The sequence below is a fragment of the Mustela erminea genome, chromosome X, assembly GCF_009829155.1.
Source record: "Mustela erminea isolate mMusErm1 chromosome X, mMusErm1.Pri, whole genome shotgun sequence".
Lineage (NCBI taxonomy): Eukaryota > Metazoa > Chordata > Mammalia > Carnivora > Mustelidae > Mustela > Mustela erminea.
The window spans coordinates 40,719,090-40,727,573 of NC_045635.1; positions in this window are offsets into that span (position 1 = coordinate 40,719,090).

The window sequence follows — 8,484 nt, forward strand, 5'->3', positions numbered from 1 at the left end:
TCTATTTAGATGTGTGTATGTAGGTAGTAGACACATAGAATAAAAAGCTAGGAAGGAAATATATCAAATTATTAAGAAAATTATCATTTGGGTGTTGGGAAATCGGTTTTTAAATGTTTTGAGCACAGTCTCCAGAAACTGCCAATAAATTATTTACAGTAATCCTGTGTATACTGGATTCTTCCTTCCCATCCATTTTCCCTTTCAGCTTTGCCTTTGGTTTTGAGAATATATTTGCATGTTGAGAATGGGTATCCTGTGATTTTATTATCTATATGTGATTTTTAAATAAAAATAAAAATACCTCCATAGTTCATCAAATCCTGTGACATAAGTTATCAGCTAACAGATTTTCACAGATGAGATGTAGTGAATGGCCAAAGATAGCACAAGTAATGAGACAAAACTGACCACTGACACCAAACAAATATAAAGCTTATTTCACTGTGATATCTGTGAATGTTACTTGCTCACATTACTTCCTTTTCTTCTTGTCCTGTTATCAGGCACTTTCCAGGTGACTCCAATTAATTGTGCCGTATGGAATCCTCTCCCCTTGTGTGGGCAGAACTGAGACTTGCTTCTAGACAATAGAGTATGGCAAAAGTGGTGTGATGTTGCTCCTATGAGTGTGTCATATGAGACTCCATCTTAGCAGACTGGAAAGAAACTCTTTGCTGGTCTGATGAGGTAAGCAGCCATGTTGAGGAAACCCATGGGCCAAAGAATGGCAGCTGGCTTCTAGGACCTGAGGGAACTCTGAGCTAAGACAGTAGGACCTGAGTGGCAAAACTTTGGAGACAAGATAAGTGAAGAAAAGTAAGCCCAGTAGAGCTTTGTTTCCCATAAGGAGCAGACCAGTAAATGGCATAAGATAAATTATGAGAGAGATGCACAACAGCCACGTGCCTGAGGTACCGAGGAGAGCTTTCAGCAGACCATGTACCAAGATGATCTAACGTGGACTTCAGATCCCACCAGCGGTGAAGGGCCCTGGTAAATACCACAAGACCCCCAGCTGGAATCTCTGAAGGACTTGAGGAATTAGGAAGAGGTAAATATATACCAGAGCTTTAAAAGATTGATACTCCAACTTGAATTAGCTCACTAGCTAACTGAATCAAGGTAATTTATATAACCGCCCATCAGGAACTAGAGCTCATCTAGAGTTTATACGATTTCTCACACACCGTGGTATTTGGCAGAAAATTGCCAAGCACATCCAGAGTCAAGAAAAATGTAGACAGTAGAAACAGACCCCCCAAGTAATTCAGACAGGAAACACAAGTCATGGTTTGTTTGTATTTTTAAGATCTTATCTATTTATTTATTTGACTGAGAGAGAGCACAAGCAGGCAGAGTGGCAGGCAGAGGGAGAGGGAAAAGCAGGCTCTCTGCTGAGCAGAGAGCCTGATTTGGGGCTTGATTCTAGGACTCTGGGATCATGACCCAAGCCAAAGGCAGACGCCCAAGTGACTGAGCCACCCAGGTGCCCCCAGTCATGGTCTTTAAAATAACTGAATAATAGAAATAAGAAAATACAAGATGAGGGGCACCTGGGTGGCTCAGTGGGTTAAAGCCTCTGCCATCGGCTCAGGTCATGATCCCAGGGTCCTAGGATCGAGCCTCGCATCCGGCTCTCTGCTCAGCAGGGAGCCTGCTTCCCTTCCTCTCTCTCTCTGCCTGCCTCTCTGCCTACTTGTGATCTCTGTCTGTCAAATAAATAAATAAAATCTAGAAAAAAAAAAGAAAATACAAGATGAAATTCTTGGGAAAATGCAAATTATTTCCAATAATTATTTACTTTTTTGCCTAGTGCTTTATTTTCTTGGCGTTTCTAAATGGTCTCCCCCCCTCTTTTTTTTTCATTTTTCCAGGGTCACAAACTTACCATCCAATCTATGGAGGTTCTCCCTCTGGTATTAGAATTTAGGGTAGTTATTAACTGAGGAGGGTGGCTGAGAAAGGGCAGAGGGAGGAGCCTCAAAGCAAGCTAGAAACTTCTCCAAAGAATAGTTATCTGCAGAAGTGTTGTTATAGTGTTGCTATACTCCCAGATCCTCATGGACGGTACTATGACTCTCATACAGGGACCTTCCAAAGGCTCTGTCCATCATTTCTATCTGCCACAGCCACTTCAAGCACCTTGATAATGCTAGGTCATGTAGCCGAGGAGACACTGCATGTGGTAGGCAAGACCTATTTCAAAGTACATTCTTGGGGCACCTGGGTGGCTCAGTGGGTTAAGCCTCTGGCTTCCATTCAGGTCATGATCTCAGGGTCCTGGGATCGAGCACCGCCCTGGGCTCTCTGCTCAGCAGGGAGCCTTCTTCTCCCCCGCCACCTCTCTGCCTGCTTGTGATCTCTCTTTCTGTGTCAAATAAATAAATAAAATCTTTTTTTTTAAGTACATTCTTGCTTTGGGCCACACTAAAAATTGGCAGTTTTGTGTTATGCAGTAAGTGATCTAGCACAGCGTGACAGAAGTGTCTAACAGTCCAGCAGTGGTTCCTCAAAAGTAGTATTCTCTATTGCGGATTCCATGGCCTCCCTCCCAGATCTTAAGGACCTGAGACTCACACTGCAATTTTCCTCACCACTGACACCCTTGATGCCACAGAGTCGGCCAGATCACAGGGTCCAAGCAACAAGTCTGCTTGCGCTACAACCTGGGCTGGCTACAGTCTTTCCTGCTTTGGGCCCCACTCAAAGCTGGCAGCCTTCTGTACTTGGTACATGGGCCAGAGATGTACTTCTAGGTGTGGAATATGTTCCCTCCAGATCCCAAAGAGGCCTGTATTTCCCTATTGTGAAGTTTGTGTGTTTGAACTTGTGGTAGTTTGAACATGTTATTCCATTGTCCCATTCTTCTAACTGCTTTCTCCAAGAGTCGGAATGAAGAATTAAACAGAAATATGATTAAGGATCACTAATCCCTTTAAGCCTTTACTAGTGGCACTGATCTCCATCATCCTCTAGAGTGCAATATTGGTTTCAGTTTACCGTCTTGGTTGGTGGGGGAGGGCGAAAGCAAGTTTTCCATTTTGTTCTCCCCACTATGAAGGATCTTGGTACACAGGCCAAGGACCCAGCATGGACGTTAATCCAATGGCTAAGACTGGGAAACGACCACTGGGCATGTCTGCAGTTGCAGCTAGCACTCAGCCCCCATTCCAACAGGAGGGCCATGATGATGCTTTGTGTCTGGCTATTAACATGAACTCAGAAAGCTATGTTCAGCAGTTCTAAAAATATCTGGGAACTCCCCTTTTCTCAGTGTATAGTCACCCAAATAAATGGCGATAGGTTTGGTTGTGGGGAGACAAGGGTGAGCAATAGACACCTGCTACAGCGCTGTAGGGTCCTTCTTTCGAGGGGCATGGGCAACTCTCCAATTTGTTCCAGGTCTTAAATTTGGCTCAGATCTGGGAACTGAGCAAGGGACCCTTTTTAATAAAGCAATTGCCCTTGGACTCCTGTTCTTTGAATTTTGCCCTTTTCTGATCATAATGTTAAACAACATTCCTACTGACTGCCCATCAGTTTTACGCCTAGAGATTCCAGGCTTATCAGCAGAGTCAATGCAGACAAGGAGAACTTAATGAGCTTGAGGGAACATGTTTAGGTTTTTGCCATTTAATAGGATGTTGGCTGTGGATGTCTATTTAAAGATTTTATTTTTAAATTATCTCTACACCCAGTGTGGGACTGGAACCTGCAACCCCAAGATCAAGAGTCATATGTTCCACTGCCTGAGCCAGCCAGGCCCCTCTGGAGATGTCTTTTAATAGATTGGGGAAGTTCCTTTCTACTTCTAGTTTACTGAGGGATTTTTTTTTATCATGACTGTGTATTAATTTTACCATGTTATTTTCCTATAACCACAGAGATAATGTCTTCCCTTTATTGTTAATGTATTTAGTTAAATTGAATTCTGAATGTTAAACTTGCATTCATTTTCATGTTTTCTTGGATTCCAGCTGCTAATACTTTAAGTGTTTTTGCACCAGTCTTCATGAGGGTTATTAGTCTGTTCTTTTCCTGTAATTTCTTGGTCTGATTCTGGTGTCAGAGTAATGCTGGTGTGAAAAATTCACTGGGAATTATTTCTTCCTTATTTTTCTTCAAGAGTTTGTATAGGATTGATACTACATCACTATAAAGGTCTTGGAGGACAGTCTTCATGAGACCACGCTCACTTCTGATGCTAGTTGAAAGAACAGGGGTCCCCACAGTCATTGAACACCAAAGTTCAATAATTATATAGAAGGACTCACAGAATTCACTAAAAGTTATTATACTTATGACTATGGTTTAGCATAGCTAAGGGACACAGACTAAGATCAGCTGAAGGAAGAGATACAGAGGGCAAAGTCCAGGAAAGTACCAAACGTGGAGCTTCCAGTGGAGTCCTGGACAGTGTTTCTTTCTTGGCATTGATGCCTAGCAATGCGCACAGAGTACCGCCATCCAGGGAAACTTCCCTGAGCCTTGGTGTCCAGAGCTCTACTGGGGCTCTGTCACATGAGCTTAGTTCACTGCCCACATGCCCAGTCTCCAGGTCCTCAGGAGGTTGAGCTTATACATGACCCAAAGGCCACACCCTAAAACATGTTGTTGGTGTGACCCAAAGCTCCTATCCTAAATCATGGTGTTACTATCTGCCTGGCCCAAGGTACCCAAACAAATGAAAGCAAGCCTATCGGGCATGACAAGCCAAGAGCTTAGAGATTACCTCCCAGGAGGCAAGGGCACAGCCTAGACTTTCTTTGGGCAAGATTCAATTATTTACTGTATGATCATCCTTAAATGTGAGCTAAGATTCACCACTGAAATTACCTGGGCCCTAAAGTTTTCCTAGTAGGAAGATTTAAACTTATGAAGCCAAATTCTTTACTAGATATAGGGCTATTGAGATTTCCTGTTTCTTTTGGGGAAAATCTGATACTTTATGTCTTCTAGATAACTTGTCCATTTCTTATAAACTGTCTAATTTATTGACACAATTGTTCACATTTCATGGTTTTCTTATACATTTAGTATGACTCTAAGATGTATGTACTTCTTTAATTTGTTATATTGGTAACTTGTATCTTTCCCCCTTTTTTGTCAGCCATCTGGCTAGAGGTTTATGAAGTTTACTGCATCAGGACGCCTGGGTGGTTCAGTTGATTAAATGTCTGCCTTCAACTCAGGTCATGATGCCGGAGTCGTGGGATTGAGTCCCACATTGCATGGAGCTCCTGGCTCAGCGAGAGCCTGCTTCTCCCTCTGCCCGCCACTCCCACTGCTTGTACTCTCACGTGCGCTCTCTCTGGCAAAGAAACAAAATCTTTTTAAAGAAAGTTTACTGCATCATTTCCAACATATTTATCTTCCATTCCTTACATCATCATGCTTCCTTTCAGTCCTCAAGTATATTTTTTTAAAGATTTTATTTATTTATTTGACAGAGATCACAAGTAGGCAGAGGGGCAGGCAGAGAGAGAGAGAGAGGAGGAAGCAGGCTCCCTGCTGAGCAGAGAGCCCGATGCGGGGCTCGAACCCAGGACCCTGGGATCATGACCTGAGCCGAAAGCAGAGGCTTTAACCCACTGAGCCACCCAGGTGCCTGTATTTATATTTTAACAGGTGTTTTAAAGTCTACATATTTGTCCTTTCTTGGTCCGCTTCCATTATCTGATTATTTTTCTTGGCTATGAATCACATTTTCCTGTATCTTCGCATCTTAATATTTGACTGGACATAGTAAACTTACACTGCTGAAGGCTAGATTTTGTTATACTGCTTTAAAGGATGCTGGACTTCATTTTGGCAAGCAGTTAAGAGACTTGGAGATCAAATTAGTTCTTTCAAGGGTTGTTTTTTAGCTTTGTTAGGGTAGGTTTATGGTACCCTTTACTCTAGGGCTAATTACCCCCACTGCTAAGACTTGCTCCTGACTCCCCATGTGTCCACTGATTGCTTAGGGTATTTAACTGGAATTGTCCATTCTGACCTGCCAGAAATCACATATTCCTGTCCTGTGTGGCCTGGGAACCCCTCAGCTTCCTAGCTCCCCAGTTGTTCTTTTCCTGGCCTTTTGGATTTTATATATTATATGTGTGTGTGTGTGTGCATGTGTGTGTGATATAGTATATATTATATATACACGCATATTATATTATATTGCATATATTTATACATGCATATATATTATATGTGTATATATAAAATATATATTGTATATATTATATATTACATATATTATACACACACAGCTTAATATACAGTTAAAACCTGATAGGGACTCCCTATTCCTTCTTTTTTTTAAACAGGAGAAAATGCAATTTAACAGGCCTTAGAATGGGGAATCCACACTGACAGAAAATTCCAAAGACGATATGGCAACAAGAAGCTTCTATGAGCTAAGGAGAAAGGTAAGGGCCTGAGGACATGAAAGAAATGAAAGTCATTAGCAAGAAGGTGAAAGGAGATGTCTGGAAAAACAAGATTCTTCTATTATGCAGATGAGTTCCCTTGGTAAAGGGGGCCTCTGTTAGTACTCTTCCTGTTGTAGGCTCTCCTCTCCAGTGTGGTTAGGCCATTCTGGGGGAGGCAGAGCACCTTCCCTGACCTGCTGAGTTTTTATTACTTTTAACTGGCACCAAGCTTTATGCCAAAGTGGCACATTTTGGCCTGTCTCATCCTGTACCCACTCAGTTCCCCCATCTGGAACTTCCCAGGAAGTTCCACATACTCAAAGCTGAGCTAGGAAAGAGCTAGTCTCATTGAGGCTGTCTCAGTCCTGACAACAGGTCCATTTAAACTCATTCTGAGAGATTATAATGAAGATATGTTTTCAAAGTTAGGCCTCTGGTTCAAGAAATCGGGAATTAGGGGTGCCTGGCTGGCTCAGTGGGTTAAAGCCTCTGCCTTCGGCTCAGGTCATGATCCCAGGGTCCTGGGATCAAGCCCCGCATCGGGCTCTCCGCTCAGCAAAGAGCCTCCTTCTCTCTCCCTGCCTGCCTCTCTGCCTTGTGATCTCTGTCAAATAAATAAATAAAATCTTTAAAGAAAAAAAAGAAATCAGGAATTAAACAAGAGGCACTTCTATGGAAACAAAAGAAAACCAATGGTTAATGATCAGGTCATAATATAAGTCAGTCTCTGAGTCCTGAGGACAGCTGGTGGAAAAGATTGCTAGCTTTCAAGCTGAAACTTCTTCAGATATACTGAGAGCAGCAGTGGCAAGTCTGACCCATTTCCTGGTTTGCAGTTCAAATGTCTCGAGATCGCTAGATGTCCCACACAGCAATAGGCATGGAGATTGCCCTCACGCGGGTGGTCGTGGTGATTCCTCTTAAGCTTACATCCATTTGTTCATGTTTAGTTTGCAAGGATCCAGGAAAACCTTCAGCTTTCGTTTTCAAATGAATCCAACTCAAAGGTGGGAGAAAAATAAAAAATGTTGGTTTGGAGAGTTGCTGTCAGGCACTAGAAGAAATCAGGATCTAGTCCAGTCTATAATAAACAGTATTCGGGGGCACCTGGGTGGCTCAATAGGTCATGATTTCGAAATTGAGCCCCTCCTCAGGCTCTACACTCAGCACAGTCTTGTCACGCTCCCTCTTCTCTACCCCTGACCCCCTGCATGCCCACTCACTCGCTCTCAAATAAATAAATAAGATCTTTGTTTAAAAAAATATCAGAATCTAATATTTACTCGGGTATGTTACTGAAACATTTTTTTCTCTATAATCACCCTCATTTTCACCAAAGACAGCCAAATTAACATTTGTTTGTAAAATAAGTCTAGTTTTAACAACTTGGCCGAATTATTTACAGAACCTCGACAGGAATAGTGATTGGCCATATAGGTTCTTTTAAATCTGCTTTGCTGGAATTTTTCATAAGGAATTTCTAGATTGAATTTTTAATAGCCTTATGAGGCCAGAAGCCAAGTCAAAACATGCACCAAATGCTTGCCGGACTGCCTGCAACACCTACAGATTTGGGTGAATTCCTCTCTTCTCGAGGAGGGGGGACTCCCTACTTCTGTTGCTCTTTCTTGTGTGGACTATTATGCCCTGAAACTTCGAGTTGCCTCAGCCTTCTTGAGCACTCATCTCTTTCTCCTCAACTCCATGAACCACCGAACTCTTCTTGGGATCCTCTCCCTATATCGTATTTTGCTAAGTGTCTCCCAGAAGAAAGCCAAGGTGGTCCAAGGGCCCACCTCGAGAGTCTTTTCGTTCTCAGCTTTACAATCCTGCATGGCCTTTGTTCACCATATAAAAACTGTTAGCCTTGTAAACTGTATCTATGATACCTAGTTGTTTATAGTAGGTGGGGAAGGTTGGTCCTGGTTACTCCACCGCACCATTCCATTTCCGGCCATGACGGAGTAACCAGGACCGAACTTCTCCACATGCTGTAAACAACTAGATATCACAGATACACTATACAGGGCTGACAGTTTTCAAATGGTGTGATTTTATTACT